Source organism: Pinus tabuliformis, chromosome 4_1 (genome assembly GCF_031772625.1).
Source record: "Pinus tabuliformis cultivar Carrire ecotype Pingquan chromosome 4_1, CPIR1, whole genome shotgun sequence".
In the NCBI taxonomy this organism is placed as follows: Eukaryota; Viridiplantae; Streptophyta; class Pinopsida; order Pinales; family Pinaceae; genus Pinus; species Pinus tabuliformis.
In genome coordinates this window covers 158178797-158194386 of record NC_142303.1, presented here as the reverse complement: position 1 = coordinate 158194386, position 15590 = coordinate 158178797, and positions in this window count along the sequence as shown.

The following is a 15590-nucleotide window of genomic DNA, read 5'->3' as shown; positions in this document are numbered from 1 at the left end:
TACTCTGACATCTGGTCAGAATAATTACCTCTTCCCTAAACCAAAAACCCCTAAGAACCTTCAAAAACCCATTTTGTGCACCTTTTTCCCTCGTTCTGTGCATAATATATTAACCCCGCATGTCAAAAACCCATATTTCACTCATATCCCTAAGTCCGACTGTAAATACATTAATGGGCCCTTTATGAAACCCCATAACCCACTAAACCTAAGTCTAAAACCCATCCGCCACGCGTATCAAATTTGGAATATTCCTACGAATATTCCCACCCGCTAACCCGCCGTTACCTCGCGATCGCCGCCAACCGTTGGATCGCCCACCCCACAGATCAACGGTTGGCCGGCATCCCCATCCCCGACACGCCCGGGCTTTAGTGTCCGGGAGTTCGGCGGTTTTGCCGCCATACTCCCACCACGCGTCAGGCTCTGGGGTGTGGCGGAGCCCCCTCCCCCGAAACCACCTTTTCCCATAAGCGGTGCGCCACAAAACCGCTTACCGCCCTGTGACTTCATACCCCACGTCACCCCCTGCACAGTCCCTGCTTACGTCACCCCTTGTCCAGTCACCCGATGAGTCACCTGCCTGCGTGGCCTCCTGCCATGTCACTGCCATGTGTCCCCGCCACGTCATCATCTGTACGTGATGAAGTCATGCTGACGTCATCCCGCCACGTTGCCCTGCTGACTTCATGCTGACATCACCCGCCGTACAATGCTGACGTCATCAGCACGTTTTTTGGGCGCAAAGGCGCAAAAGTCGCACTTCGGAGCCCCGGAATCCAATTCTGAGGCAGTTTTTGATGAGCGATTATTTTTTAGGCCGAAATGGAGAATCTTCAGGGAATCTTTAAAGAATCTTCTCACCATGCGGCCCCAGGAAGCCCGAAAAGGCGCAAAAAAGATCCGTTTTCTTCACAGAACATACCAAAAGGAGCAGAAGACAATTCCAGATGATACAGAGGCCGAACAACAACCATTTACTGGTGATTAGACCCGCAGCACATCAGATCAGCAGTCCAGATTTTGTCAAAGAGTATCAGAGAAGGAAAAAACGCCAAAGAGTATCAGCCGAAGATATTTTAGTGGCTCAGAGCAGCTAAGAATTAATGAGCCCCCCAGAAAGTCAAATCAAGCAGCTAAAGCCCATGCCTGCACTCAAATCACAGCTTAAACTTTAAATGCAGGCAGACATCGAGGAGCAGGAACCCATGCATATTTATTTCAGGAGACACTACAGCAAGCCACCAAGGACCATATCATTTACTTATTTCTGATACGGCGACCCTCAGCGCCGCTCAAGAGATTTTTTGCATTTAATTCCAGATAGAGTTAGGTCAATAAATTATGTTTTATGACCTGATTAGGTCAAGATGTAATAAAAGCAGTAGATAGAAAGTTTTGCCCTATATATACCATCCTCTGTATAGTTTTAAGGGTTGGTTAATTGAGAATTTTCACTAGAGACTCGCTGTGTATCCCTGAATTTTTCTGTAATCAAAGATTGATTAAAGCTTGGAGAGCGAACTGTCTGTTGTTGATGAATGTTTTGAAGACTGAAGATGGAATTCTTGCGCTGCAGTCTGAAGCAATAAGTGCCTCTAATCTCTGTTTATGTGTTTATCATTATCTAAATAGCAGGAAAAAGGAATAGCCTAGAATTAGTTTAAATACTCTCTATGCTCAATTTTTGTTGTTTCTTGATGTTTTCCTCTGAATGAATTGGTTATGAATATTGAATTCCTTTTGGCTCGTGTTTACCCCAATTCACTTGTGTTGGCCAATTATCTAGGGATTCTTAACTGCCCCTAGGTAGCGCCCTGTTACCTTCTTTGCTAATCTGTTGGAGAGATTCTTAATTGCCTCTCTTTCTTTAGCATTCATTCCACCCTTTGAACCTGAAAATTTCTTCAAGCTCGGTTATCTTGCTCCATGTTCCCTCACTGTTATTAAGGAAACACACCAGCAGTTCCCCTCCTCGACTCCACGCCCAATGGTTTGAAACATTCAGACTATGCTCTGCCTCTCTACCTGAAAAAAATCAATTTTCCCACCAAAAATCAAAACAAAAAACCCTCTGGACCCAAGACCTAGCCTAAAATCCTTTCAAACAAAGCTAAATCTAAAAGAGAAAGCCCTCTTTGATTGCAGGTTGGCTAGAACCTGCAGTCCAAAGTTGGTTTGTGGTTACCTCGGCCGTATCCCTTTCTTAACCTTCAGGGACAACCTGAGTGATAACATAATGGCGACTCCACTGGGGAATCTCCTCAGTTAATTTTACAAAGTTTCACGAAGAAGGTTAAAAAAAACCCCCTGTAGAAATTGATTTTCTAATTGCTGTATATTTCCTAAAACCACAGATGAAGCCTGAATGTCAGCCAGGAAGCCTTTGAAATTGTTTTTGTTTTACATTAACAGGTTTAGATAAAAGCTGCTTCAGCCAATCTTCATGCTAGTTTTAAGATATATACATCCATTCCAAAATCTTATCTGGCCCTTGTGAATACAAAAAACACAAAAAATAAAAATAAAAAGAACAACAAGCTCGGAAGCTGGCTCCCAAGAAAAATTCACGATATACAAGGTCAAACCCAGACCCAGACCCTCCAGCTGTTTTTGAAAACCCTAACATAATCCCAAAAGTTCTTAGGAAACAAAAAAGACAGGAAATTTTCGCTGATTTGAACCCTGAAACATCCTACCCTAGCTGTATTCCGACTCCTGTCAAGGTTTTGTTACGTGATTGCCTACGTTCCTCATCTATGTTTGATCCCTTCAAAGTCAAATCACTTGGTCTCTGAAATCCGGATACCTATCAAGGCATGCATTTCAAGCCTCCACATTATTTTGTCTCTAATCTCTTGTGCACATGGCTCCATTGGAAGTATTCTTATACTTGAAAATGATTTTACTTTTCAAGTAGGGTAGGGTAGGAAAAAAAGAAAAAATAAAAAAAATGAAAAAAAGAGGAAAATAAAAATCTAAGGTGAAAACCTCCTCGGAGGCACCTTAGATTGGCTCATTGAATGAAAACCTCCATGATGCGGTCAATGGGTTGGAAAGAAGAGAAAAGAAAAAGAGAATAAGATCCTTGGGTGAAAACCTCCCTTGGAGGCGCCCAGGGCAGGCAATTAGGGTGAAAACCTCCATGACGCACCCTAGTTGTTTTCAAAAAAAAGAGAAAAAGAAAGAAGAAAAGAGAAAAAGGAAAATAAACCTAATTTCCATTGAATAATTTCAGGTTGCAGCAAGGACATTGTAGGTTAGGAGGATTGCTCAAAACAAAGACAGAGGAAGTTCCGTGCCTTCTACAGGAAGTTCTGTGTTTTCTACAGGAAGCCTTCAAACAAGCCAAAATTGATCTCTGAAGAGGACCCAAAGGCTGGGAATATGTCCATGAGGCCTGCACACATCCATTTTTCCATCCCTCACCCTTCTCCAATTTTTTTTTTTTCCATCTCATTATGCTTCTTTCCTAAAAACTATGTGTTCTACACGAAGTTCCTGTAGAAATTACAGGAAGCTAGAAATGGATTTCAAAAAGGGAGTTTGGCGAACATGATAGCTTCCTAAAGGGTTCATAAGTCCTCCTACAATCCTCAAACCTCTCTCCCATCAATTCCAAGTCTGCATTACAGCCCAAGCTCATTTTTTCTTATTGTGCAAACCGCCTGCAGAATGCTTTGAAGCAAAAATACATAGAACAGAAATTTGTTTTTCCCCTCACGTGAAAACCGTGCATCCATTTACAAAACCATTTTACGGGGAGTTGTATAGGGATGATGGCAACATGCCCGAACAATTTCACCTTTAGCCATTTTTTCATTTTCTCCATATCCATGCATCCATTTCAAAACTTGTTTCATGGGGAGATGCATATAGGTGATAGTAACCTACCCAAGTAGTTTCAGTCGATTCTGATGCCCGGTTTCCGAGAAATTGACCCCTGTAATCTTCAGCCATTTTCAGTTTTTCTCGATATCCGTGCATCCATTGACCACAATTTTTCTATGGGAGGTGCATAACAATGATAGAAGCATGCTCGGAAAGTTTCAGGTCAATCCAATCTATCGTTTGGGAGCAATGGAGAAAACAAGTTGTTGTCCTGTAAAAATTCAGCGTCAACAGCATGAGGGTGCAAATGTGAACGTTGAAGCAGGCTCCTGCAGCATAGGTCCAGCCAGAGGATACCTGCACCAGGAAATAAGCCATGTATCAGCAAACAGACCAGCATGCATCCACAGAATATGAGCATGCAGCAGCAAAAAGGACCAGGACATTCGACTTCCAGGTACGTGACTAAACCCATTCCTCTGTTGCATGAATGTAATTTAAGAACTGCGTGAACAATGAGATGGTTGGGATTAAACAAGATTGGTGGCCAGCTAACTGGCCACCCTCGTCCAGTTCAGACAGTGCCTTGTCCAGTTCTCTAGCGCTCAGCCAGAAATCATGCAGCATACGTGTATAGTCAACTCACGTGAAATTTAAAAAAACAGGTAGTGTTGGCTGTTTGAACTCCAGTGCAACTGATGACAAGTGATTAACAAGAAGAGAACATACAGTTCATAACAACACTGCAGTCTGCATGGGGCCAATGCACATCCGGCCACCTCATCTTCTCACACGAATCACGCTGCAGTTAAACGATGCTCGGCTGAAACTCTCACCACTCTTTGTTCACTGCACCTTCACGACATTCACAACTGAAGCATGCATCCACCACTTCTATATCAGCTAACCAGTGGTCCTCTGCAAGATTCCTGCCTGATTTTTCAAGATTTTTGCCGTTTTTTTTTTTAAATCTCCAACCTATCGGGCTCTACAGGAAGCACAATTTCGTTCTACAGGAAACGAGAGCCTTCTACAGGAAACACAGAAAACAGCCGTGGAGAAAGAAAACCTGGGATTTTCAGTGAACTTCAAGCTTAAAATGAGGTAGGATCGGGGAAGCTTCTTTGTGCATGATTTGTTTGTGCAAAGTGGTGAATTGAACATGGCATGAAAACAGGAAAAGCACAAGAATTCAAACAAGCAGACTAGGAGGAATAGTGGAAGGACATGGACAAGAAGGCAGGATTTTATGGCACACATGAGTAGACCACATCGGAAGCTTGGGATGATAAGGAGGGCACCAGGGCCATCAAAGATAAAGAGATAGATTAGTTGCTCAGAGGATGAGCAACACTTTCAGTAGGGAGGTGATGATGAGCCCCAGAAATGGGTAATTATATGGGCTCATTCAGCCTCGTAATTTGACTTAATCCACCATTCTCATTAGTTTATTACATGTTTTTGATTATATTTATGCTAATATAGTGAATTGGGTTAGTCATTATGCCAACAAGTCTAATGTGTGCTTTATGCAGACTTTTTGGTCAATTTGGAGACAAAATCAAAGGTTTAAATGAGCACTTGGCAACCAAATTCGTGGAGAGGATTTGTAGGAAGGTGTCCCCTTCATTTATGAGCCCTTACCTCAAATTCTCCACCAGCAGCTCGGAGTTCAAGGGCCTCCACATCGATTATCACAAGGGCAGCCGAGCAAGGGCTAGTAAAGTTGTTGTTAACTGCAAGTTTTGGCAGCCGAGTCCCTAAAGTTTAGGAGGATTGTTGGGGTCCTCAATTTGTATAAATAAGAGGGCTTAGGGCCTCATTTGGGTTGGTCATGTTAGATACCTATACCAATATGTTTCATATTTCATGATTGGCAAAGAAAGTTCCAAATATGCTTTGCTTTGGTGATGCAAAGATCCCATATTTCCAAGATAATGCAATATGTGTACATAGCTTGATGTCAACTGAATTTGGATGGGTGATCCAACAGCCTAATCTGGATCATGCCATGTTTCAATTTTCCGTTGTAGAATAGAGAAAGAAGTCTGTCCAAACTGTTCAATCTTGGCAGACCAGTAGTTAGGTAGAGAATTAAGGTTCCCAACTGCTTAATCTGGGACCTTGGAAGCAATAAGGGTAGTTCTAGATAGAAAATCAAAAGAAAAAGCCAAAAGAAAAGAAAAGGCACATGAGGGTCTGCAAGTCTAAGTGCACCCTCCATGAAGAAACAAAAAATGCTAGGCAAGTTAATGGGTAGGTAGAGGGGGTTGCAGAAATGTCACTCCTTTCAATTGAATTTTGCTGGTCTAACATAAAGGAAACATCAGTGGATAGAGAAGTTCCTCTTCTCCATCATTTTGTAGCAATACAAAGGAGCATGTCTAACTTCCTGTTTCTGCCCCTCACATTCATTGTTAACATCCCATTACCAGTTATGTTCATGAAAGAAAGTCAAGGTCTTATGGTGGTTCTTGTTTCTTTAAAAGCCACATTTCTTGTGTAAAATTCTTTTCATTTTGATCTACTTCCTAAACTAAGTTGATTCCATATAAAACTTAGTGTTTCCACTCCTCATCCACCTCTTCCACTCATATTAACCCCTAACTTCTTACTATGTAACTCCCTATACCCCCTATTCCCTTATTACTATGTAAAATATGCAAAAAAACCCAAAATATCTAAGTATCCCTTTCCTCGAGCATTATAGCTCTAAGTTTGGCTTTAAAATGGTTTGAGCGCTAAACATTAGAGCGCGACCCAAAGAGCGCCGATAAATTAATCCTGGAATTAATCTAATATCTGCTTGGATTAACCGCCTAAACTCAGTTTTGTAACCAAACCTCTGCATAATCCATTTTACCCGTAATACAGTTGAAAAACCCACTTTTCTAATGTTTCGCTGGGTGCGTATTTTACGGAATAATATTATTTTATATGCCCGCCCGCTTCCGTATCTTCCTGACATCTTATTGACCCGTCGACCATCGAATCTGGGCTTTCCCATCCGACGGCCCATATCCATATCGGGTCGGCCCCGATGATTGCACTTTATCGCCCGAGAAACTGTCAGAGGGTGACGTCAGGCCTCTGCCACGCGTCACCCCCATATTCTCTCGGGCCGCCCTCTGACAATACCATGACCGTATCCAGAGCGGTCCGAGAAAAACCACTTACCGCTTGTGCTTTACCGCCATGCCCACGTCATTACTACGTCATGCCCACGTCAGTTCGACTCGGCGCCCTGTCAACACCCCCGCCCGCCAGCGCTCTGACATGTCCGCCACCTATGCAATCCCCGTGGACCACTCACAGGCTGCCACGTCACTCGATGACGTCATGCTGACGTCACTCGATGATGTCATGCTGACGTCACCCGACCCTGACCCCACCTGATGACGTCATGTTGAAGTCATCCAAAAAGGCGCCAATGACCCAAAAGTCCATATTTTCTCCGAAAATTGCGTTTTTCTCACTTTTTGCAAAAACAACTATTGCTCCCCCTGCATGCGAATTACGACCAATCCGTTGCCAACCTACAAAAATCACTACAAAGACCGTGGGCACGTCCAAATCCACCTGCATTTGTAACCATTGCTGGCAATTCACAAGGTATTTATCCAAATCATTCCCTCCGCGCCTGGTTTTGTCCATAATTTTCCAAAGCTAGCTTAAAGAGTGAGAAAACACTGTATTTACCAGACAGTCCCCGGTACTAGTGTCTATTTTCAATTGCTGGGTCGAAACTCCTCTGCAGAACCTGCATTTAGCCAAATTTACCTAAATTCACTGTTAGTTCACGCATTTGTGAACTTAAAGACCCGAGCTCCACTAATTCACCATGGAGAGAGTTTACCAGTCCTGGCATTTGCTCTATCAATTCTCTGTGTTTTATTTCAATTGCTTCACTACCATTTACCCTCTGCTCCTCTGCAATTCTCCTCTTTGTTCCGGAGATACCCCTCTGTGTTGCTCTGATCAGTAAACACCAGTTCACATACAAATCAGAGTCCTAATTAGCCATGGAAACACCAATAGCATTAAATATCCCACCTCTGAATGCCCCACAAAGAGAGTTAGAATGGAAGGCCCTGGGTGATAAAGATTATCAGATGATAGAGTCATTTCCAATGAATTCCAAATTTAACATCCATATGCTGAATGAGTTAAAAGCCCAACACCTCAGTGGAGCTGATATTTTGGGGATTTGGGACTCCAATTTGCCCATTTTTAACCTTCCTCAAGTCAATTCCCTTCCAGACTTGATCCATAGATGCTGTGAATGCTATGATCCATGTCAGAGAGCTGTTCTCAATCCCACAGGCTCAGTGTTGTTCCATATTACCCCTGAGGCCATAAATGAGATGCTGCACTTTCACACTGCAAGACCATTGACTCCTCTCTCCATGTTGGACTTATTAAAGAAGGGGGGCAACCTGTCCAGTGCCCAAATCATCAAAATTAATCAGTTATTTATTCAGCCAAGCTCTGAAACTGTGAGAACGCCTCCTATTGGAAATCCATATCTCAATGACTTGGGCAAAATGCTTGTAGATTTGATTAGCTATGTCCTGGGCTACAAGGGAGTTGAGGATGTTGATAACACCATTATGGCCATGCTGTCCATATTTCTCCTGGGAAGCCTCCTGCTGTGCACTATGACTATGTTGAATACATTGCAAACAATATCAATGAGCAACTGATGAATCTAGAAAGGGAAAAGGTGTTTAGATACACCTCATACATATATCATCTGTTCTTATTTTATCAACCTGACAGTTTCCCTATTCCTCTCAAGAAACTTGATGCCCAGGGAAATCCAAGGTCGGTTGTGTTTTGGACTTCAGTTTTTCATCATACCTCTTGGTCACCATACACATACTGTGAATTCATAGACCTTCTCATTCATCCAGCTATGACTTTGTTATTTGGTGTTCCTCCTCCGAGATTGACCGATGAAATGCAAAGAATTCTCCATCTCTCTAAGACCTACAACATTGGTGATTGGTACTTTTACCAACACCATACAGTAATCAGAATATATGGCTGTGAGTTGGACCCTTATAGGCTGCCAAGATATGTCCCTATGAGACTATTTGCCTTGGAGTATTTCAGGCAGTTTGGAAATGCAGACCAAATCCATTTGCATAGTAAAAACAAGAAAGTGCAACTAAAAGTCAGGAACCAGCTAGGCCCTTTTCTTTACAACATAAGGGAGGAGGGATGGAAGGAAGCAGATGGCATGCTAGAGGCCCTCCGATTGGAAACCAGTTTTCACTGGGTACCTTATGACCCTAATCATTTCATTTCTCTCAGGAGGGTAAAACATAAATTGGGTGGCTATGCTCACATTAGATTGCCTCATATTGAGAAATATGCCAATCTACTAAGTTGGAAAGAGGGCACCCTAGAAGAGGCAATTACTAGAGAGAAAATGATTCAAAGAGAGGCAAAGAATATTGAAAAAGAGGCTGACTTGGAAACTTGTGGACAGGTTTCCTCTTCATATCAAAGGAAACTTGGAGCAGCTGCCTCATCTTCTACAGCACATCAGCAAGCTGCCAAAGCTACTTATCAGGCTTCCAACAAAGGCAAAGAGAAACAGATGGAGCCAGAACAGCCACCTCATGAAGAAGTACAGCAACAAGAAGAACAACAAAAACAGGAGAAGCCAGTGCAGTAAGAACAAACAGCTGAAGCCCCAATATCCACTGGGCAGCAGGCACAAGAAACTGTGCCTCCTAGGCAGGAAACGACAGTGGAGGCCTCGGTCCTCCAAACCCCACAAAATGAAGACAGAAATCAGAAGAGGGATAGAGAGCAGGAGACTCCCCTCACCACATCCACAACTCAAGGGGAGAAAAGACAGAGGCTAAATCCCCTTTCAGAAGAAGAAATGCCTATGGGGCAATCTTTGGGCATGGGCCCACCAAGCATGGAAGCATCTACGAGTTCCTTTCAGCAGGAACGGGAAAGGACAGTTGGAGGAGAATTCAGCTCCTCAAGCCACCAAAGGGGAGCTGAAACAGGCATCAAACAACAATTTATTGATATCAAAAAGAGGAATGAGCCACTCAAGATACAACTCTACAATCACTTGTTGAAAATGGCTCCTACAAACCAACAGAGGTTGATGTCTGCATATGATGTACATGAGGGCAAAATGATAATGATTCATTTCATGCCAACCATGCTGCAGCCACAATCAGCTACAGACTACATAAGGACCAACCTTGAGCTCCTTGCAAAAGACATCCACCCTATGGATCAGATTGAATTACACAAGCAAACGGGTGAGATGGTATATGCCACCCTTGCAGACAAAACATTGGTAAATTATAGGCTGGAAAATAGCCTAAACAACATAGCTGCCCAACTTGAGTTGGAGAAAGCATCCTCCCAGGCAAAGGACAACCGAATCAAAGCGTTGGAGGATATCATCATAGAGCTTGGGCATGATCCCAAGGACACCAAGGCTATACAAGCGCTGTTGAAATTAAGAGATGCAGACATGGCAGCATTAAGAAAAATGATCAAGATCCCAGCAACTCTTCATCCTCAGACAGAAGAGGTTTCCCAGCTAAGGCATGACCAAGATGCAGCAGCTATGCTGGTATCATTATACAAACAGCTGATCCAGACAGAGGAGAAATTAGGAGAGTCAGAGGTTGCGCTGCAGGCAGCCCTACAACAGAAGGAAGGAGGCCAAACATCACAACCCCCTCCACAAATAATCAACCTTGAGGAATCTCCTCAAACTATTGCTCCTCCTACAGAGCAGACAGCTCAAACAGCGCCATCTACATCAGCACCAGCACCAACAACAGAGCAGGCTCCAAGCCTTGATATGCAGAAGCTGAAGAATGAAATTCAGGCCTTAGAAGCCCAAATGGCAGAGTTAAATGAAGCCAGGGAGAATTTAGCTAAGCTGAATGAAAAATATGACAAGTCAAAGCAAAGCATAGCTGAAAAGGGAAGAGAAGTGAAGGCTCTCAAAGAGAAGATAAAGGAGCTGGAGAAAGAGCTCACCCTTTGACAAAGTGGTGGCTGAGCTCAAGACAGTTTTATGGGCCAACATTGGCCAATCAATCACAGATCAGTGGCAGTATATAGAGACCATTCATGAGCAAACGGAGCTCATAGGCAAAGCACACAGGGAAGTCCAGAGAGCAAGGGCATCTCTAGGCAATATGCCTGAGATAGCCAATAGAATAATTAACGTGCTCAACAACCGTACAGGTCCTCAGCTGGCAGCAATAGGAATCCCTAACAGAACTGAAACTATCATGCTGATAAAGAGGGTCCTTACATTGAGAAGACTGGTACAAACACTGGAAAGAAGAAGCCAGGACATGCAGACAGAAGTAAACAAATTTATGGACAAGTTTGTAGCGTTACAAAGCAGAGGTCTTCCTGGCTTACTGAACAGCGCAGGGAGACTACTTTCACATGAGAACTATGCTAAAAGGGTCAATACATTTGCTACCAATCAGATCACTGTAAGACCAAGTACCTCAGAAGAAACAAGACCAGCATCTGGGCAAAGTCTTTATAACAGAGTAGAGAACTTATTTTTCATTATGAATGAGATCAAACATTTGTTTGAAGTGCCTCCAAACTTCTACAAGTATACAGAGGCAGATGAAACCTTAGATGCAATTTTGAGACATCAATTGCCTACACAGGAATGGTGGACCAAAATGATACAGTTGATACTGTGAACAAGAGCCTCTCATCAAGTTTTTTCATCAAAAAACATAAGTCATCAGGATCAGGAAGTGTGATGCATACACTATGACTAGAGAAGAGTGGACTGAGCCAACTCAGCAGAAAGATTCGACCACTAAAGCAATACTGACAGCTGCAAATGACAGGGCCGAGAAAGCTACAGCATGATAAAGCCATAAAGACACATCATTCAGCATTTATGCAGAACGCTCAACCGACTCAGTGGCCTCCAAAGGTCAAAAAGATTTATGACAGAATTAAAGAGCATTCATTTTGTATTTAGAGCAGTAATAACTTCTTTATCTGCTATTCTGTAAAGTTGGTGAGCGTATTTAATTATCAAGTGACTCAGCGGTTCAGATATTTTTGTATAACCGATTCTATATATTCCCCCTCACATAAGCTTGCAGGGGTTGTTGATTTTCTTTATCAGGAGATACTAGGCTGTAAATGTTCAGAGTTTTAATATACAAAGCTGATGGAATTTCCAAATTTCTGTGTTGTCTGATGCGTTTTGGGTGCTTGCTGAATGCTACAGGATTCCTACGTATTCTCATGAAACAACAAGTTTTCTTTAACCTGTTCATTATATTTGTTATTCTCTTCTTAATCCATTCATGTCTCTGTGTTTCACAAGTTTAATGGCAAAGAAAAAGAATATTATCAAGATTTATTCATAGAATACCCTGAACTCAATCAAAGCTATTATGTATGTTTTCCTCAGTTATAGTTATAAGAGTGTAATTCTTAATTGCTGCACTTCCAAACTATACCTTTCACAGCGGTTATTGTTCAGGAATCCAAACCTGCTCCTGGTCAATATATCTCTCTCTCACACCATCAACTCAGTGGAAGTTTCTTAATTGCCTTCCACTGGTTACACACACTTCATCATTATAGTTTCAAGTTTGTCTCATGAAATATTTAAATGGCCCTGTTGTTTCAATAACCACACTCAACAAATTCAAACAACCTGCAACTGCAGACTCCATTGACCAATGGTCTAAAACTGCCTGAACATATCACCTTAGGTACTGAAAGACATCATTCAACCAAACTCTTAAAATAAACCCTCACCTCATATCTAGCCTAAGATTCTTAAGAACAAAGTTAAACAGTCAAAGAGAGAGCCCTCTCTGATTACAGGTTGGCTAGAAACCTGTGATCCAAATCTTGGTTAGTGGTTACCCCGGCCGTATTCCCTTGGGAGTCATAGGGAACAACCTGGGTGTTAACATAAATGGCGACTCCACTGGGGACCTGGATGAACTTTGCAAACCTCCTATCTGTTTCTTGATGCTGTAGATAAAGCTTGAGTGACAGCCAGATAGCCTTAGAAACTGCCTCTGCTTTGCATTTGCAGGAGTATGTAAAAGCTGCCTCAGTCAATCTTTATTCAGTATTAATTTTCACATAGTTGTGCCATAACTGACCAGTCCTTGTTAAAAGATCACTACCTCCTTAGAAATTCTCAGAAAGAAAGTTATAGAAGCTGGCTCCTAAGAAGAAAACTCGTTACACAAGATCCAATCCAGATCCTGATCCAGTACCTGAGTTTCAAAATCCAAACTTGGTTGCAAGAATCCTCAAGAGACACAAATCAGAAGGCACTTTATCAGATTCAAGTTCGGAAGCAGGTCTCCAAACTGATATTCCAACCCCTGCTAAGGCTTCTCTACATCCTCATACAACTGGCCCACAATCTCCTAGTTCCTCATCCACTTCACAAGGTATCCTTTCAACCACTCCATCAAATACACACACCCCTTTCATCCCATTTCCTCCACTTGTGCCATTCATCCCTGTTATCCCTGTTGTCCCACCAAACATGGCCAATAGATATGCCCCACTGCAGTTACCGGCCAATCCAACTCCTTTGCCTCAAGAGTACCAAAGCAAGATCTCATACTTTGATGGTTCTGGCTCATATCCAGCCCTTCAACATACTAAGAAAATGCAGGACTACTTTGAAAACTACGAAATAGATGATGATGGGGTTAGGATGAAAATTTTTGTGCAAAGCTTAACGGGGGATGTAAGAACATGGTTTAGGTCACTTGCACCAAATTCAATAGCTGACCCTGAAGCCCTCTATCAAACATTTATCAACAGATGGGAGAAGAAGAAAGACCCACTCCATATATTATCTGAATACAATACTATCAAAAGAGGTCCCCAAGAAACTGTCCTGGACTACTGTGCCCGGTTTAACAATGTCTATAATGCTATTCCCCAAAATCTTAGACCCCCACTGGATCTAGCTTTATATACCTTCCCTGATGGGTTTGATTCAGATATGGCATATCAATTAAGGGAAAGGGCTCCCAGAACTTTAGCTGAAATGCAATATATAGCAGTGAGTGTGGAAGCCAATCTGATAGCCAAGAGAAATAGGACAAGAACTGAGAGAAAGACCACCTTCAAAGAAGAGCCTTCAGGCTGGGATAAAAAACTGGATGCAATAATCGCTAGTATGCAAAGATTAGGTGACAGAGTAGAATTAGTTGAGAGGAAGTCATCATGGGAAGCACCACAGAATAATCCTATTAGGAATCCTAATTTCAGAAGAAACCAAAATCGTAATGTTGGTAAAGCTAATTCTGAACCAGAGATCAGACCTCCGTTCTAAGAAAACTATACAGAAGCATCCACTTCTAATGAACAAATATATGACACCCACATTAACTTAATGGGCCTGAATGATGATCAACAAGTTTTCCTAAGTCAAGACGATCATAAGGATGATGGTATTAAACAGTTTCAAACCAAGTCAGTTGAGTCATTCGACTTTAAACAAGGCTATGACACAGCGGTTTATGAAGTTCATAAACAATACAAGCTAAGGAGCAGAACTATAAATGTGACACAGCCTGAGAAAACAAAGGGCACTCTACTGCCTAAGAAAACCATTGTCACAGAGCCAATTGACAAAACTGATTCAATTACAAATGAAGTAACAGTTGAAGAAATAACTGAAACATCTTCCCCAAATCAACAAGCAATGGCTACATCACCCTTGCAGCCTAATTCAAGCATTACTTCGCAGAAGATAAGTAAAAAGGACAAGCCTCAAGATCAGAGTGAAAACCAAGAAGAAAATTTCAACAACAAAGAAAGGTTTGTCAACCACAATACCAAGGTCCAATCTGAAAAACCCTTTGACTTAGAAGCTGAAATTGGAAAACTGAAGATAGCCATTCCTCTTTCAGAGCTAGCCAAGCATGACATTTACAAACAACAAATCAAAAAATCCCTTCAACTGACCCATAATAAAGATGATGTTAATGTGTTGGATGATACCCCAGAACTACTTTTTGGTCCAGAGGTTGATGGAAAGACAGCAGTTAGAGGAATCTTACCTTTCTATGTCAGCTTGCATGTTCATGATAAAATATTACACAATGCAATGTTTGATTCAGGTGCCTCTCATAACCTTATGCCTAAATCAGTGATGGAGAGGCTCAACTTAGACATTACAAGACCCTATAAGGACCTATTTTCATTTGACTTCAGCCAAGTTAAGTGTTTAGGATTGATAAAAGATCTATGTGTATCCCTGGTCCAATATCCAAACAAAACCATCCTAATGGATGTTGTAGTTGCTGATATCCCACCCAAATATGGAATGTTGTTATCAAGATCATGGGGGGCTAAACTCCAAGGTTCCCTGCAATTAGACATGTCATATGCCACCATCTCAGTCTTTGGTCAACCCAAGAGGCTATATAGAGAGTCACTTATGAAATACATGGTGAGCAGTGAAGAAAAGCCTCAGAATTTGCCCATTTATGCAGTCCATTCAGATATGGATTCCTTTATTCTGTTCAATGATGATACAAGCCCTGAGAGTGATAATAAATCAGTCACACTTGAACAAAACATGCATGAGAGTAAGCAACCAAGTCCCCAAGAGATCCAAATTGAGAAACCAATTGATGAGTCACTCCTAAAAGATAAACCAGATGAAAAACAAGAACTCCAACTTATAATCCCAAATTATAGAAAGAATGTTGAAAATCCCTTAAAACAGG